The sequence below is a fragment of the Papaver somniferum genome, unplaced genomic scaffold (genome assembly GCF_003573695.1).
Source record: "Papaver somniferum cultivar HN1 unplaced genomic scaffold, ASM357369v1 unplaced-scaffold_16, whole genome shotgun sequence".
Taxonomy (NCBI): Eukaryota; Viridiplantae; Streptophyta; class Magnoliopsida; order Ranunculales; family Papaveraceae; genus Papaver; species Papaver somniferum.
Window position 1 is genome coordinate 2,230,860 of NW_020625486.1, and position 19,029 is coordinate 2,249,888.

The following is a 19,029-nucleotide window of genomic DNA, read 5'->3' on the forward strand; positions in this document are numbered from 1 at the left end:
TCACTATAACACACACCAGATTCCATTTGACAAATTGAATGTTAAGCTTGAAGCGCTCTATAAAAGGTACAATATGTAGATTAATTCATCATTTCGGTTCAATTTTTGAATCTTGGTCTCCTTATGTATAAACCCTGCAACCCCGTCTTATGGATACACTTTGCTATTTATCTTTTGTTGTATTTGGAAAAAATGTTCTGATATAAGTTGAGAGTTAAGAGGTTTTGCTTAAGGTTGAGTTCCTACTGATTGTATCGGTTGGTAATGCACAAGTGATACATTAAAATGAGAGAAAATGAGGGAAAGAGATTAGCTATGAGGTTTCAAGTACTTAGAAGAATTGGTGTTAGCTAAATTTGTAAATCTATAGTAAACAAATTAAAGGCTAAGCACCAGCGGACCTCAATCCAGTCAAATTGTGTAAACAAGTATTATGTTGCTGCATAACCGTTATTAATGTTAGTGGGTTTAATTTATTTTACATTTTATTGATTGTTTTTTTTTGTTGGATTTTGTTGTTTGAATTTGATGGGTTTTCTCACATTTACTGTAGAGTTAGCTTTTACTGGCCGTTGGCACAAAATATAACCAGTAGAAATGTATATGATCTGCTATCTACGATGTTGAAACTAAAGACATTAGGTGTGTCATGATCTTTTATGCAAGTTAAGGATTGCTCTCATATCTCTTGGTCTAAAATGGTACTATGATAAGATATATTAGTCATAATCATCGGAGTGTAACTACGGTTGCTAAGATAATTTAAGTTGAAAATAAAAGAAAGGCTTCCTCGACATGACAAGTCTATAGGCCTTCTCCTACCGAGGAGATTGTACTTATGTTTCTATAAGTCTGCTCCTGCCGAAGTGTGTGCTAATTAAGTTTATATACCGTTTTTGCATTGGATGTTTTAATTGACATGTAAGAGTAAAGCCAGTGGGCTCTGCTAGATAGGACGAATGTTATTCATTTTTTCAAGAGCATGCTAATTTTGGTCATCAATTACGTGTTTTTACGTTAAATCAAACAAAGGAGCAATTTGACATTAGGAGTGCGAAAGATGCAAAAATAGAAAAACTCAGACATCAGAACCACAATTTGGAATTACAACTCTCTCATTTGCATATGACACAACAATCCCAACCTCCCCTTGGATTCGGTCACTTTTCCCAAGCAATACCACAACCTGTTTGGAATACTATTGGACAAGGATCAGCTTCAACAATGTCGTCAGTTAATCCGACTTCCAGAGTCAATATGCCTTTTATCCCACCCGGCATCTTTGGAGGAGGATACAGATGATATGAATGGTTAATGTTTTCCCAATCTTTGGATGCTTTTTGATCGTGGTGTTATCTCTTTATCTTTTACAGTGTATAGTCATTTCAAGTTAGACTGATAGTTGATGTGTTGGTTTATCTTTCAGTGAGTGGTCATTTTTATTTTGAGGGTGTAGACGAATCTTTCAGTATGTCTACTCTTTTCACTGTCTCTTATCTTATCTTAATTTTTTTTATTCATTTAGTGTATAGTCAGTCAGACAAAAAAACTTTCTGTTTTTTTAATAATACTTACTCTTGGATTTTCGTTATAAATTGAAGACTTCGTCTTCAATATCTACAAACCAACAAACCAACTCTTCTGGTTATAATGGAAAACTACGAGAACACCTTCAACTATTTTTATTTAGGTTCTTCTTCTTCTAAAAATAGTTTATATTCCTCGGATGAGGATGCAGTAGTAATTCATCAAAATAACATGGCTGTTAGTTTGGGACTACTTGTTACAAATTCAAACTGGCCTCAAACTCGTATCAAAATAAGGAGAGATCGTGATGCTGAAGCTGAAATTCTATGGAAAGACTACTTTTTCCTGAATTGCTACTGCATTTCTATGGATTAATTCCAACCGTAGAAGCTCATTTTACGTCCAGGTTTCTTTTAATTCCAACCGTCGAATCTATTTTACGTCAAGTTTTTTTTTAATTCCAACTGTAGAAGTGATTTTACATCCAGGTTTGGATTATTTCCAACCGTAGAAGTAATTTTACGTCCAGGTTTGGATTAATTCCAACTGTAGAATTTTATTTGCATGTAGTTTGACGTCCAAGTTTGAATTAGTTCCAACCATAGAAGCTCATTTTACGTCCAGGTTCCTTTTAATTCCAACCGTAGAAGTGATTTTACGTCCAGGTTTGGATTATTTCCTACTATAGAAGTTTATTTTACGGCCAGTTTTTCTTCCCGTAAAAACTTTGTCCCATAATTCACCAAGTATCCAGCAAAATTCATTAATTTAATTTTTATATAATTAAATAAATTAAAATTAACTAAATAAGGGTTGTTTAGTCATTAAAAAATTATTTGAGATAAGGAGTTTTTGATATTACTTATGGATGACCCGTTTTTGTCCTATTAGGTGACGCCCCTCTAATGGAATGTGACGCCCCGATAATAGCCTTCAATATTAAATCCTCCAATGAAGTAATTCCATATAGAGTGAGAATATGAGCAGTGTAAAAGAAGGTGATCTACTGTTTTTGGTGTTGAATTGCATAGTGAACAAATTAGGTTTTGTATCTGGCATCCTCGTCTGACTAAATTATCAGTTGTAGCAATTGACTTTTGAGCCGCAGTCCACATGAGGAATTGAATCTTAGGTGGTACCAACTGAATCCAGATGCAAAAATGAGGAACTTCATTATGAATGACTGGGATTTGCTCCATCAACCATTTATAGCAGAGTTTTGAGCTAAATCCTCCTGGGTGATGAGCACGTAATATCATCTTCTAGTTCTTCATCCAGAGTTTGAGGAATTCCCAAAGCTGAAAACAAGGCCAACAATTCAGGTATTTCCCGCTGAGTTAAATTCCTTCTGAGCTGCAAATCCCAAGAATTGTTTAAAATCATTTCCTTGACTGTTGCTTCTTTTTTGGTTGCAAATTTGAAGATGTTAGGAAATTGGTTCTTCAGAGCTTGATTTCCTGTCCATTTATCCCACCAAAACCTGATGGCATCTCCTTTTTTAATTTGAGTGATAGTAACTTGCTCCACAATCTCCTTTTGTTTTTGGATATTGTTCCACATACCTCTTCCTTGTGGTTTGTTGGATTCTTTAACCCATAGTGCTTTAGAGTGAGTGTTTATCTTTTCTTGTATAAGCTTTCTCCATAGTTGTTTTTTCTCTTCAGCAAATCTCCAAGGCCACTTTGCCATCAAAGCCCTGTTAGTAAGTTTCAAATTTCTAATGCCCAACCCTCCAAATTTCTTTGGTTTACAACTCTTTTCCCATGATATTTTTCAGCCGAGGATCCCCACTGAAGATTCCTCATGATCAGATTAAGTTTCTTCTCTACTTGAACTGGCATCTGGAAGATAGAGATGTAGTATATTGGGAGGCTTGATAAAGTTGTTTTTATCAATAATAATCTTCCTGCTTTGAAATTTTTCAATGATAGTGTCCCAAATTGCATAGATCCCCAACTGACATGCCAAGATATTTCAGTGGTAGTTTTTTTATCTTGCATTCGAGAATTTTTGCAATGTCTTCAATCTTCTCATCTGCCCCTATGTTTATTACTGAGATTTTATTAAAGTTCACTTTCAGTCCTGTAATGGCTTCAAAAATTTGTAAAATGATAACCAAATTGTCAGCTTCATCTTCGAAATCATTTAGAAAACCTAGAGTATCATCTGCATATTGTAGATGCGATACATGAACTGAATTGATAGAGAAACCAGATATCATGTCTAATTGCACTGCATTTCTCATCATTTTTGAGAAGATTTCAGCTACTAATATAAAAAGAAAAGGATATAATGGATCTTCCTGTCTTATCCCTTTATGTGGTTTAAATTCTGCAGTGGAGCTTTCGTTTACTAGAATTGAGTGCTGAGCAGTAGATACACACCAATGCATCCATCTACTCCATTTATCTCCAAATCCTGAGCATTTTAAAACATTACTTATAATGTGCCAACCGACATTATCAAAAGCCTTTTGAATGTCGAGTTTGCATAAAATCCCTTGCTTTTTTTATTTGAATCTAGAGTCTATTAGTTCTTCTGCAATGAGAATCCCATCCAAAATTTGTTTTTCTGCAATGAATTCCCCTTGATTTTCTGAGATCAGTTTTGGAAGTAGTTGTTTAAACCTTTGTGTCAGCACCTTAGAAATGACTTTGTAAATGCTGCTAACCAGACTTATTGGTCTGAAGAAATGACTTTGTAAATGTCTTCTTGACGGAAATTATCTTCCCCATTTTTCACTAACTTTTGTATTGTGTTTCTTCTTCTTCTTCCATTTGATATATTGTGAAAATACTTGGTGTTAGCTCACCTTGTTTGAAATGCTGAGTTTTAGCTCTAGCTAGACATTTCCTTGTATTATTTAAATTTATTTGTTTCAGTGCTGATATCCACTCTGCTCTTTCTGTGAATTGCTGGTTTGTTAAAGCTCCAGATTCCTCCATCATGTTGTGAGCATCTATCATTCTTGTCAGTTCATCTTTCTTTTCAGCAACTTGTCCATATGTCTCTTTACTCCATATCTTAAGAATTTGACATAATGTAACTTGGAGATCCATTGTATGTCATAGCACTCCACCATAATTGCAGATTTGTAAGAAAGTTAGGATGAGTGAACCAAAAGCTTTCAACTCTAAATGGAGGTTTGTTTCTATTGATATTGGACAACAAAGGTGAATGATCTGACAAAACAGTTTGAGTTATGAAATGGAATTTACCTTCAAATTGTGGAGTTACTAGTCCAATCTGCATAATAAAGGGTTTTGCTGCATATTTGACCAGGTATACAATCCTCCATTTAGTGGCAAATCTATCAGTGGATGAGTTTCCCCATATACTCATTGAATAATTTGCGGTTTCTTCTTGATCCTCCTGGCTTGTTTCTTTCTCCTCTCCTTGTTATTGTGTTGAAATCACCCAATGCTCATTGGCCCATCCAGTTAGATCCTCCATCTCCTCCCAGAATTCCCACCATTCATAATCTAATCTTCAGTTTTTGTGATAATGTATTTGGACCAATTAGTTCATCCGTGTGTATCATCCCAAATTGACAAAAGTCCTCCTGAAAGCCCTTGGGATGGTATATCTCTCCATTGAAATTGATGATTGCCCTTTGACCCACCATCAGTTGTTCGTATGTGTTTCTTGAATCAAGCATACATTTGGTTTCACTTTCTTTATTAATGCATCCATTTTATCTGTAGCAGTGCAACCCCTCATGTTCCAGACAAGAATTTTAATGTCCATTTAGACTATTAGAAGCCAAGTTCACTGCATCATATTCTCTTTTCTGTTAAGTTTTGTAGCATAGTTCTTTATTAATGAAATCGTATCAAGTAAACAGAAACAGAAATACTGGAGAGGTTATACAGTTAGATAATAACTAACAAATAGTTTGTCCCACAAGGATTTTGTACTTGCATAATGGTGTGTAACACTCAGCTGTACTCATATGCATGTCTGATGCAGTGAAGGTTAAGAAGGTTAGTGGTGCAGGATAAGATGGCACATGTGTGAACTTGGTCATCACCTGGATACTCGGTCATGCACAAGGTTGATAAGAGTGTTTTTAGCCGTCTCCTCTTTTGCTACACAAAAAAGTGTCTTGGTTTACTATAATTTGGCATCCAATCTTTCTATTATCACAAAAATCTCAAACAAAAAACTACTAAAGTTACTATAAAGATTTTTTGAGGATTGTGCAAAGCATTGAGTTTGCAGGGGGGCGTTTACTCTTTCTATCCCGGCGCTGGCATCATCTTCATCTCTCTGAAATCTCAAGCACCTTACCCAGTACCGCTACCACCCCATGGTTCGGTCAACATAATCCAGGATGTGAAACTGCCTCGAGCCTGGGCCAGGTCCATCACTTTATCTCAGCACCATGTCAACAAATGTAAAAACTAGGACGCACATTAAACCAAACCACAAACCATCCCCAAGATGTCCCCCATTATGTGTCATTGAAATAGTGGCTCATTCCACACAAATCGGACCCCCTACTGAGGATCAATGGGCTGGAACGTGATGCCACCGTTGTATCTCCATTGTTTCACAAGATCAGGTGTAATTTCAATTCCCAAGAGCACTGCAAATTTAAATTGGACAAAACCATAAAAGGTAATGGAAGACCAAATTTCATAGTACAATTGTGGAACAATGAAATTCAAGCATTCAAATCAATTTTGGAGGCTCCACTCACATCTTAAAACCCTACCCCTTATGGATCTCAACGGTCGAGGAGATTGGTCCCCCAAGACGCTGCCCAAAACAAAATTACTAACATAAGTGACATACTACAAAAAAAAAAAAAAAACTTTGGCTGAAACCATTTGGGTTTGGGAACCGCATATGAGTCATTGAGTAGTAATCCATCAATTTTATGAAGATCAAAAAAAAAAAAAAAAATTCTTCTTGTTTAGCAGATTCAGAAGGGTGATTTTAATGAAATAATTTGAAGACCTTGGAAGCAACCCTTGAAATCTTCCAGGGAACCTTATAATCAACTCCTAATAACAATTTTGTTGGATCAAGATAAAAATTGAGGGAATTTTTTTGGATTTTTGATGTTACAGATGAGATATAATGACGACCCAACCACAATAGATTTTTATGCGAATAATTCATCAAGTCTTATTATTTATAAGTTCCAAGTTTGTGTACTGTTTCATTACTCTGTCTCTTCTTATAAGCAGCAGCCATTAGGTCCCTTAGCAGTTGCAAGATTTGTAAGTTTATGTAGTATCTCCTTATAGTGATTTAAGTTAGAAGAACTTAGGAATTTCGTAACTTTACATGAACTGGACTTAGGAACCAAGTATGTTTCTAATGTGTACATTAGTTTGTTATGATACTTAGAATACATTTGTATCAAATACTCATACTTTTTGTTAAAATCAATTGAAAAATTCATTTTTCATAATATGATGCAGTTTTGTATGTTGCATGAATGAATGGATGTTGAATGAATGAATGTATAGTTGTGGAAATGATGAATATGGGGAACTGGGTAACTGCATGGGGGGAAATGGATTTTGACCAGATCAATGAAGACTTGGCCTTTTTTTTATGTTGCAAAATATTAGCAACGTATTTGATCTGTTGCTAAATTAGAACCAGAACCAGTAAATTAGAACCATAACCAATAACATTTTAGTTCCGGATAGGGGTATTCATGTAAATAGAAACAGCTTAGCAGCGGCCAACCTTGGTTGCGAATAAACTGCGTCGCAACGTACTCTGTTGTTGACCAAGAGTCGCAACGGAGCTTATGCCGTTGCGAAAAATGCAACACCGTGTTTTTCCACGTCGATCTGCCGTTCCGACCGTTCTCATATCACCGTTGCTAATCCCTAAAAAATGGTGTAGTGGAAAACATCTACACGCACCCACACACAAGACACCCAACATAAAGTAAAAACAGAAAAGAGAAAATTACATCTCTCAGTAACTCAGTTACTCTCACAGGATCCCATATAAAACCAGTAGCACCGCTCCATCTTGAACCCATCTGCTACTGATTGGAGATTTTAATTTGAGGGACAAAATCAACAAAAATGAGATCTAGGGTTTGTTGGGGTTTTGACATTTGTATTTATAGGGCAACTCAACCTAGCTGCAAGCCCACTAGGATATTATCCATAGTTCGATTTAAGCGGATTCCAGTACTACGCGCTCCATTTGTATTGGCCAGAGCTAGAATAATTTTAAGTGTGCATTAGCCTCTGTGTCTCTCCAGCTAGTTTGAGCTCTGAGCCTGTGTGGGCAATATACTGGGAATTCAGTTCAGCATTCCATTTCAACTTCTCGCCGGTGTAACTTTCTTTTGTCTGAGCTCTCTATGTTGTTATCGGCCACCCACTTATCTACTCTTAAGTAGACAACTCATGAATTTTAGTCCTTGATGAAATCGAAGAAATCTTTACCCAACTCTAGACAACTGCAGCAGCACCTGTTCTCGTTGTTGCAGAAATGCGAAACCACTGGACGGCTTACTCAGATACATACACAGATCATAACAAATGGTTTCTCCCAGAAGAATTACATTATTGCGAAGTTATTATCTTTCTGTATTGATTACGGTGAACTTTCATATGCGCACAAAACTTTTCAGCTCATTGAAAATCCTAGTTTAAGTATATGGAATCAGATGATCAGAGGCTACGCTTCAAGCGAGTCATCGTCTAAAGAATCCATCAAGTTATTCAAACAAATGGAAAGAACGGGAATGGTACATGCTGCTGATGAGTTTACTTATTCATTCCTTCTTACCGCTTGTTCGAAATCATCGTTGAGGGAAGGAGAACAAGTTCATGCGAGGATTTTGTTGAAAGGGTTGTGTTCCAATGTGATTTTGCAGACAAAACTAGTCAACATGGATGCCGTGGCTGGAGGTGATAATTTGATGCTTGCGAAATGTTCAGTAAAATGACTCAAAGAAGTGTTGTGACGTGTAATTTGATGCTTTCGCTGCATTTTAGGTCTGGCAGAGTAGACGAAGCATGGAAATTGTTCGAAGAAATCCCGGAGAAGAATGTCGTTTCATGGACGACCATGATTTCTGGTTACGCGCGTAACGGGAGATGTGAGCTAGCGTTGATGTTGTTTGGTGAAATGCAAAGAGCAGGTATTGAACTGGATCAGGTCGCGATGGTGGAAGCCGTATCGGCTTGTGCCGAATTGGGAGACTTGAAATTAGGAAGACAGATTCATTCTTACATTGAGAAGGGTTCAGATGGTATAAACCTGCAGCAATCTGTTTCTTTGACTAATGCGATAATTCACATGTACGCAAATTGTGGAGCAATTGAAGAAGCTTATAGTGCATTCAAGGGTATGCTGCATAGAAGTTTGATTTCCTGGAATACTATGATCGTAGGCTTTGCGAAACAAGGTTGCAGAGTGGAAGCACTAGGCGTATTCAGATGGATGCTAACTGCAGGAGTGAGACCAGACGAAGTAACATTTCTTGGTGTACTTTGTGCTTGTAGCCATACAGGAATGGTCAAAGAAGGCCGTCATTATTTCGATTACATGGTTCTATCTTTCGAAATTCAACCTAACATCAAACATCATGGGTGTATGGTCGATCTATTTAGCCGTGCTGGGTTACTGGATGAAGCACAACAACTCATCCAGACCATTCCGATGAAACCAAACGATGTTATATGGGGTGCTCTACTCGGTGGTTGCAGGGTCTACAAGAATATAGAGATTGCAAAGTATGCAGGAGATCACATAGTTGAACTTAAACCAAATCGAGCCGCCGGATATCTAGTTCTGCTAGCCAATGTGTATGCATCAGCCAAGAAATGGGATCACGTCGAGAGGATTAAACAAAGGATGGTTGAGATGCAGGTGAATAAACCATCTGGGCGAAGTTGGATCCAAATAGATGGAGTTGTACATGATTTTATTGCAGGAGACTTGACACACGAAAATGCTCCTGCCATCTACAATATGGCGAGTCAGATTGCTCGTCAGTCAGTCTAAAGTTGAGAAATCCAGTCCTTGAACACCGTGAAAAATCACAAAAAATACGAGGTACATATGTGCAGCTTTTATCGAGTTCATGGTGCCACCAGCGGCGGAACCAGGACCTGACATACCCTCAAGACCCTCCCCGCTGCATTTCAAAAAGCTCTTTGAAATATGGGGTACCACAAAATATGCATTTTCGGTGGATTTGATTGATGTGGTTAGTGGGGACTTGGGACATCTTGATAACAGAATAAGGTGTACATATTCCAAGCTTTTCTTTCTTTAGTTTGATACGAAATCATGACAGAAAGTTTGTTGAGTGGTGAACCGTGAACGACTGACCGATTCGATTAGAAAGTTTGTTCTGAATGAATGAAAAGGACCTTCAAAAAGTTGGAATATTAGACAAGGAAATATTCTATTGGTTTAAAATTCACTGGATTCACTCGCAGTGTCGACAATATTTTTTATGGCCGTGAATGGAAGAATTCAAAAATATAGAAAACCGCAATACGTTTTTCATTGGATTGCGAAATTCGATTATTATCACACTTTTAGCACTTGCAATTCTGAACACATAGAAAACAACCTTCATGAGAAACATAAAATAAGGAAAAGAAAATACTTGATCAGGGATGGAAGACACATTTTTGAAGACACATTGCTTCTGTACTTGGTGAATGGAAAAATCCAAAACGATAATTTATTTGAGGTCGGTAAAAGTTATAATAAAAATTCTTAACTTACCGCACAAAAAACCGTGTTAAAATAAAAACGTCCAAAAAGTACTCACATAAGCAGCATCCCTGCTATTCTCTGCGGGCCCAGCAGGACCCACCTAAAAAACATGAGTTTGTGCGGTTTAAAAATTCTCTACACATATGGTACATTAAAAAGCGGCGCTGAAGTTATAATTGGAAAAAGGAAAATGAAAGGTAAGACCCAATGGTTTTCTAATGGCGATTCAATCCAAGAATTCAGCCTTTTTCTCGCTCAATCATCCGTGACTGATTCAGTTTAGAAGTGTGTTATTCTGAACTTCTCTGCAGCCCAAGGACGGATTTTTGATCCTTCCCCTTGGGACCGGGATTTATTGGGTAGTAGAGTTCTTCGTCGCTTTTAGGTTTTTTTTAGTTTTGTTTTACTATGAAGGTAGATCAAATCTCTTCCTTAGTTTTTACTTCTAAATCTTTTTCTTTCTTTTGGACGGTTTCTGATCTGAAATGTAAAGAGAAATACAAAAACATCTCAAATAACATAATTCTACCCAGATTATCATTGCCTTGGTTCTCGGCAATTCTGATGATGGCGTTAGATGGAGAATTTGGAGCGGGTAAAATTTGGTCGAAAAGATTTAAAGAAACTGTAATACAGATTCATTGGTTGGAAAATTCTTGTGGGAGTTTCTTAAGAATTGATGAGATCTCTCCATCATCTTCTCCAAGAAGTTTCATATGTATTCCATATGGTAGGAATGGCCATATTTGGAAAAAGTTCTTGGAATCTTTGAATCCTTCTTTGCTTTCCACTAATAAGTCATCGGGTGAATCTCTGCAAGATTTTAAATTGACAGAGAAAAATTTTCCAAGGTTGTCAACTCAAAAAACTACTGATAGAGATTTTTATCATCTACCGCTAGCTGTTGAAGTTCATTCATCACATGTTGGATGGAACGAAATTGGTTGGGAGTTGCAGAAAAGATTAAACTGGAAAAATAAAATAAATATAAGAAGTGTTCATGGGAAGCTAGGTTTTCTTTATGCAGATTCTGAAGTTGTTTTTAACAGTTTCAGAGAGGAACAATTCTTTACGCTGGGGAAGATAAAAATCTCATTAAGGCATTGGAGGGTTGAAGATGCATGTATTGGTAAAGGAATACATTCAGAAAATGAATTCTGGGTTGGTATCCGTGGTCTGCCATTTCATCTTTGAAATCAACATTCATTTAGCACTATTTGTGCTTCTTGGGGTATTTTTATATCCTTACATGCTGATTCTGCAAGTTATTCAAAACTTAACAGATGTTTGATCAAAGTAAAAGTCCACTTGCATAAAATTCTGGCAGTTGTTTTGTTTCAAAAGTTTTGGTTAAGTATCTAGTGGATTCATGATCCTCATTTTTATCTTCTTAATCATAAACCAAAACTCAGATCACCCATTGTTATCATTGATCGAAATCTTGGTCATGATGATCAACTGAAGTCCAATCCAAAGGAGAGTTCTCAGGCGGTGAATCATTCTAATGCGAATTCTCACCCTAAAAGTCAGTCACAGAATACTTCAAATTCAAACTTCTCTTAAGCGTCAAATCAGGCGCTAAAAAAGCTTAATAAGGTTTGGAGGAAGGTGACTAAATTTCAGCTAGGGGCTAGCCATATTGATAAGGTCAAGTCAATTGCTGAAAGCAATTCAGTGGATTTGGACAATGAAGTGGTTATCCCATGGGTAACAGTGAGAAGAAAAAAGACGGGTTCGGGTTATTATATGGGCCAGATGGGGAGAGTGGTGTCCGGTGGTGCGGGTTTATACCTGGATATCGGCTCTACACCGAATAACGGTGGAACTCCTGCCCATGACTCGAGAGAGAATTCGGATCTGGATATGGGTCAGACGGGGAGAGTTGTATCCAATGGTGCGGGTTTAGACCTGGATATCGACTCTACATCAGAAAAGGGTGGAACTCCAATCCATGATCCGAATTTCTCTAAACCATTGTTTCTCACCTTTAAATTCAAATTTGAATTCTTCTAATTCTATTGGTTACGGTATGCAGCAGGGCCATAACCAATAATAAGATTCGATTTTGTCTCAGCCGTTGGAGATTTTAGAGTCAGCTCAATTAATCAAATTCAAGATAATCAAAATAGTCTTCAGCTGACTGAAGTTGAGAAGCAGATGAATTTCAATAAGTATTTGGGTATTTCTACTAATTACCCAACAACTAATTTGATTTGTTATGAACTAGTTCAAATGACTTCAAAGGAGTTGGTGAACATGGAATTACCTATAGTGGAAGATGATGATGGTTTGGGTCAATTTGATAGTGCAGAGGATGTTATGGATGAAGCAAGAAAGGATGATAAGGATGATGGTAAAATTGAGGCTCTCAATTATGAAAAATTTATGGAGAATTCAGATTTGGAGAAGGGTTTTAACCCAATTGCTTCTAGGGATTCAAATGTTTCTTAATGGATCACACAATCTTAAGTTGGAACATCAGGGGTTTGGGTTAGGATCCAAATACTGTTGCAGTTAAATCGGCAATTGCAAAGCATAATCCTATAATTTGTATTATTCAAGAATCTAAAATGGAGTTAGTTGATGATAGAATAATCTGATCACTATGGGGTAACAACAGATGTATTACATTTTCTTTGCTTCTGGTGGCATTATTGTCATGTGGAAGGAAGGTGTAATAGTGATGGAGGATCACTTAATTGGTGCTTTCTCTGTTTCTCTTAAATTTAGGAATGTGATGGATGATTTTACTTGGATTTTCACTTCAATTTATGGAGCTTCTGATTCAGGGTATTATAAACAATTCTGGCAAGAGTTGAGAGACATAAGAATCCTGTATGATGATCCTTGGCTCATTGGAGGTGATTTCAATGTTATCCTAAATGCTGATGAGAGGAATTTACCAGGTGGTGGTACTGCATATAGGAATTCTTTCAGAGATTTTGTTCAAAGATTTTCTTTGATTGATCTCCCTATGGCTGGCGGGATATTTACTTGGACAAATTCTCAGCAACCTCCTCTTTTAATAAGGTTAGATAGGTTTCTTCTTTGTCATGAATTCATCAATCATTGTACCTCTCCTGCAAGTAAGGCTCGGAAGACCTATATCTGATCATGCTCTACTTATGCTACATTGGTGAACAATAGAAGTCACCTTTCAGATTATAACTTTATTCCGCAGCATCCAGATTTTCTTAACAACTTAAAAATCTGGTGGGACAATTTATCTTTTACCGGTACCCCAAGTTTTATGTTTGCAAAGAAACTTCAAGGTCTAAATTTTTTTTATCAAGAACTGTCAAAAGAGTACTTTGTCCTGAATTCATAAATCATTGTACCTCTCCTCCAAGAAAGGCTTAGAAGACTTTTATCTGATCATGCTCCAATTATGTTGCATTGCGATTTTGGTGAACAGTTGAAGGCACCTTTCAGATTAGATAACTTTATTCTGCAGCATCCATATTTTCTGAACAACTTAAAAATCTGGTGGGACAATTTATCTTTTACTGGTACCCCAAGTTTTATGTTTGCAAAGAAACTTTAAGGTCTAATTTTTTTTATCAAGAACTGGCAAAAGAGTACTTATGGTAATTTGCAATCTCAAATAGATAATTTGGAGCTTGTAATTGATGTGTTGCATAATTTGGAGGAAGTGGTTGTCCTGACAGATGCTGAAGTGAAAGAAAGAGAACAAGCAAAATTGTAACATGCTTCTTTATCTTTGAATGTTGCTATAAGAGCTGCTCAAAGAGCCAAAGAGAAATGGGTTAAGGATGGAGAGAAGAATTCAGCTTATTTGCATCAGATTGCAAAATTCAAATATAAACTCAATAGCATCAACTGTCTCAAGATAGATTGGGTTTTATGTTTTGATAAGAAGCAAATAGCTGATGAAACCAAGAACTTATATTCTTCTTTATTCACTAAGAATCATAAGGTCAGACCTGGTTATGAAATCTTGGAGGTTCCTACAATTTCTGGTACAGATAGTATACATTTGGAGGTTCGTTTTTCAGAAGAGGAAGTGAAGAAGGTAGTGGATCATTTTGGCTCCAATAAAAGTCCTGGACTAGATGGTTTCACTATAGAATTCTATAAATTTGCATGGGATGTCATTAAGTCTGATTTGATGCAGGTGGTGAAAGAGTTTAAAGTTACAAGTAAGCTTGACTGGAGGATTAATTGTACAAATATTACTTTGATTCTAAAGTGTGTTGGGGATGTGACTCTTCATAATTTTAGGCATATAAGCCTAACAGGCAGTGTGTACAAAATTATTGGCTGAAAGAATGAAACTAGTTCTTCCTTCTATCATCTCTGAATTTCAACGGGCTTTTGTGCATGGCAGGAAAATTCAAGATGGAATTTTAACAGCTTCAGAGCTTATTGATTCAAAATTGAGAATGCAAGAAATTGGTTTGATTTGCAAGGTGGATTTTGATAAGTATTTTGACAATTTGAACTGGAATTGCATAGACATCACTCTGGGAAGGTTTGGTTTTGGTATGAGGTGGAGAAGCTGGATAAAATGGCGTATTTCTACTCCTAGATTTGCAGTCTTACTGAAAGGTAAAGCAACTGATTTATTCAAGAGTCAAAAAGGCATAAGACAGGGTGATCTTATCTCCTCCTTTCTCTTCATTTTAGTTGCTGAGATCACTACACCAAATTCTGGGATTAGTATCAGCGCAGAGCCGTTACAAAACGATTTGTAACGGCTTTCACCTGTTGCAAAAGAGGGTATTACAAATTTTCGTAACGGCTTTGAGGCCATTACGAATTTGGGTTGTAACGGTCCTCGTAACAGTTTGAGCCGTTACGAATTTTCCACTTGGTAACAGCTAGCAGCCTTTACAAATTTTATTTGTAACAGAGCGGTCGCAACGCTGTCAAGCCGTTACTACGTGGCAAGTTGTAACAGCTTAGAGCAGTTACTACGTGGAAGGTTGTAACGGATCCCTTGCGTTACGAATGTTTTTGTAACAGCAAAATGAATTACTGCCAGTCAATATTGACCTGGTCAAAACTAGTCAACACCGACCCATTTTGACCAGGTCAATATGACTGGCAGTTTATTTTCTGCCGGAAATACGCCAACATTCCAAACTTACCTGCATACACTTTTGATTCCATCAATCATCCACATTCAAGAATAGCGTCGTCATTCAATTCATATCAACATTCATTCGATTCATACCAAAAAAGAATACAAATTCTATAAATACCAAAAAAATTCTAAGGGAATACATGGAAACTTCCTAAGTTCAGTTCATTCTCACTTAAATCACTCTTAAGTTCATCTCAAACACTATATAGAAGCTTACTTAAGACACTAGTTGCATTCTTGATCAAGTTCTACATAATCCCAGGCTTTAAGTGTACAATTTCCAAATCAATTGAGATGGAATTTCCCCTTAAGAACTATCATTAGTTAGAATCCTGCAGCCAACATGCAAGACAGAGCTGAGATAGAAAACGGCAATCCAAAACAGTTTAAGTATACAACAATAATTTTCGCAGGACAAAGAAAATCAGGGCTTATATATAAGGAGTTGATATTCTGCAACTGACAACAACTCTTCAGAGCAAGGAATTTTTACTTACAAGGTAAGTAGATGCTCAAGATCAGCAACAGAAAATGACACCTTTCCTGAAAAATTATTGCTCGATAGATCCCTGCAATCAAAACATAAAGACAGATATCATTACACATATCTTAAATGAACTGCACTACTTAAATAGTACAATTAGTCACCCACATATCATTACACACATTTTATTTCCACACCTTGATGGCTCCGTCTCTACTGCTTGAAATAACAAGTCTCTGATTCAACTCCACAGAAGCCAGAGGAAGGATGGAGTCATGGTGGCAACCCGTGGAATCAGTAGCAGCGGCTGAGAATAGCGCTTTTGTTGTCAATTTGGTTGCTGGAGAACTCTTGTTGATCTCCTATTTTCATTACCAACAAGTGAAAATCAGTTATTACTAGTCTAATGACCTAGCCAGAGTTGTGATCTTGGGCCATGGTTAATACCCCCTAAAGTTCATCATGCAACTATGTCAAGTGTCAGCTAAATATGCCATAATTGTTCAACATACCTGCACCCCAAAACTTGATCTAGTTTCATCGAGGTCCTCATTTCTTATTCCTTTCAACATTGGCCCACAAATGCATCCAGTAACTACGATCAGGACTGCAATTGACAGAGTTGATCAGCACAGTGGACTTACTATCCAATATAAAACCAAGGCAAAGAAAATAAATATTAAGATCTTAACCCTGGAATCCGTTCCTCCTGTTAACAAGTCCCCACCAGGTAAAGGAAGCATTGAACGGTGGCTCGGTCAACTCATCAATTCGATACTTTGGTCGTCTGATATCTAGTTTACTTGGTTGTAGGCCTCGATAAAGCCCAGGGAAGGTCAGACATTTCAGCTTCACCATCACTGTTGGCCAGTCTTAATACCTACATCATATATAAATACTCAGACTACCTAAGGTGGAGAAGAAATTACAAAACAAAGACAAGTTTTAATTCATATACCTGGTGGCAGCTTCCATTTTCAGCATTCCACAAAGAAACTTCATTGAAGTAGGTTTGAAAAGCATTTTTTTTAACGTAACTAAACAAAACACAGTTTTCGGGTAAAACAAACTCATGCATGGCCGGCAATGCATATCTTGTTGCTTGATAATTGCTTTAAATCAGAGGAGAAACCTTTGTGACTGTGAGAACATCCAATAAAATTTATTAGATGGCACAGTTTTCCCCAACCACATGTGTATATGTATTACCGTTCATAGTCGTTTGATACCCTTTCGGCCAGCAGTTAAATGTCCATCTTGAGCATTACTCCGCGTAAGTGAATATATCGACACCAAGGAACCATCATCCTTGTATACCAACAATCACAAAAAAGATAGCAAACAGCAACAGAACATTGCATGATTTAGTCAATGCAAGAGTACATTGTTTCACCGATGCTAATCAAAACCAAACCATGCATTCAAACTTTCACATAAACTGGAGCAGTTATGAAGTTATTGCTGCAAGTGAAAATATCCACAACTTGCAGGTCATGCAACACTTAACATAGAATGCACAATATGAGAGAGGATCAGCAGTCACCTTCCACGCAACGCTGGATCCACAAAAGTTGCTTCTTCGTCCTCTTCCCTTTACTAGAATAGACTGTCGATAAAGAGCATTAAATAAATTACTTAACCAATTGCAAATCCATTGAACACCATAGTCAAATCTAACTCAATAGTTATCGAAGACATATTGTTCTTCCACTACTTACGAGAGCCTTAACAAATACATCATTTCAAAGAATATCCAGTTTCTTTTGCTCTTCCCCCCTGCAATCAAAGAAGAACATATCACTTTATAGTAGCTAGATCCAACAAAAGGTGATTAAGAACTGAATTTGCTGGAAATATAAATTAATAATTAATAACAGACTATCATCTTTGTTACCTGAAAACATTGGTCTGCATGTTTCTTTACATCTTCCATCAGATGGTTTGTCACTGTGTACACGGCTCAACCCCCACAAACTTCAATAGCTCTCCTGCAGAGCAAAATTATTGAACATGGAAACCTCCTATACAACATTACAAATCAGATTGAATCGAGAAGTAGGTTTGATTGTACATCTTTTTGATATATCTAAGGTATCCTCCGGATAATTCAAATCGAAGCAATTGGATGTCCGACTCGGGCCTATATGACATGACCGATCGATAGAAATACTCCAACACTCCACCCTTGTCATATATTCCAATAGAAGCCCAAAGAAGTCAACATTACAAATCAGATTGAACATGGAAAGGAAACATTAGCAAGGCTTTTCACCAACTAAGAAATCTCCACATGATTCCCTGTGAACACAGAAAACCCTAGTTCCTAATTTAGGGAAAAACTAAGACCCTAATTTCCTGTGAAATCCAAAAGTGAACCCTAAACATCTATCCATACTTCAATCAAGAACAAACCCATCACAAATTATTCAATTTATAAATCAATTACACACGATTCCGAGTTAATTTGAGAAACCCTAAATCAACTTACCATTTCGGATGAGTTGAATCAACGCTTGATTTAACAACACCACCATGAATCACTGGGGTTCTCAACAGATCCATCATCTTTTGGTGATTTCTTCACATCAAGAATAAACCCTAACTCTTTCCCTGATTCATCACCTCACACAGAACCTAAAACTCCTGCTTGTTCTCCTTCGTACATCAACAATTACACCATCACCCTCATCATCTATACAGATTCATTCTCTGTTTTCCTATAATTTTCACTTTTCAGAATCGTCGGAGATAAGAAGAGAAAAGACAGAAGAAGAGAAGAAGAGAAAAGAGAAAAGGGAGAATAAGAGAAAAGTCGAGAGAGGAGAAAAAATACGGAAGGATAAGGAGGGGAAACATCCTCTAGTTCATTTTGTTGTGGGTGGGAAAATCTGTCAAAGCATGTGAATGGCACACGCAAATTCTAAAGGTGTTACTACCCAAGTGTGACCAAACGTGTGACTGGCACGCCTATAAAAAAATTCGTAACGGCTTACTACGTTACAAAATTTTTTAAAATTAGTAACGGCTACTGCCTGTTACTAATTTCTCGTAATGGCCATTGTAACGGGAATTTTGTAACGGCTGCATAGCCGTTAGAAATTGCTGTTACTAATCCGGGAATTTGGTGTAGTGGATGTTTTCACTCATGCTCAAGAAAGATGCTTCTGATGATTTAATATCTGGTTTCAAAGTT

At 37.0% G+C, this 19,029-nt stretch overlaps 1 long non-coding RNA gene and 1 pseudogene across 2 annotated transcripts; one reads left to right on the plus strand and one right to left on the minus strand.

Annotated features, from left to right (window-relative positions):
• The first annotated feature begins 7,774 nt into the window (after positions 1 to 7,774).
• Positions 7,775 to 9,610, plus strand: LOC113337346 (annotated as a pseudogene).
• Positions 9,611 to 15,336: 5,726 nt separating this feature from the next.
• LOC113337317 lies at positions 15,337 to 18,306 on the minus strand. Of its 2 annotated transcripts, XR_003354174.1 has the most exons (10): positions 17,908 to 18,306; positions 17,731 to 17,824; positions 17,555 to 17,612; positions 17,380 to 17,442; positions 16,795 to 17,144; positions 16,529 to 16,716; positions 16,349 to 16,443; positions 16,034 to 16,198; positions 15,850 to 15,921; positions 15,337 to 15,684 (listed from the first exon to the last, which is right to left on the minus strand). It is a non-coding gene; the product is annotated as an uncharacterized LOC113337317 (long non-coding RNA). The 2 variants fall into 2 exon arrangements; XR_003354173.1 differs by having other exon boundaries at positions 17,731 to 18,306.
• Positions 18,307 to 19,029: the final 723 nt, after the last annotated feature.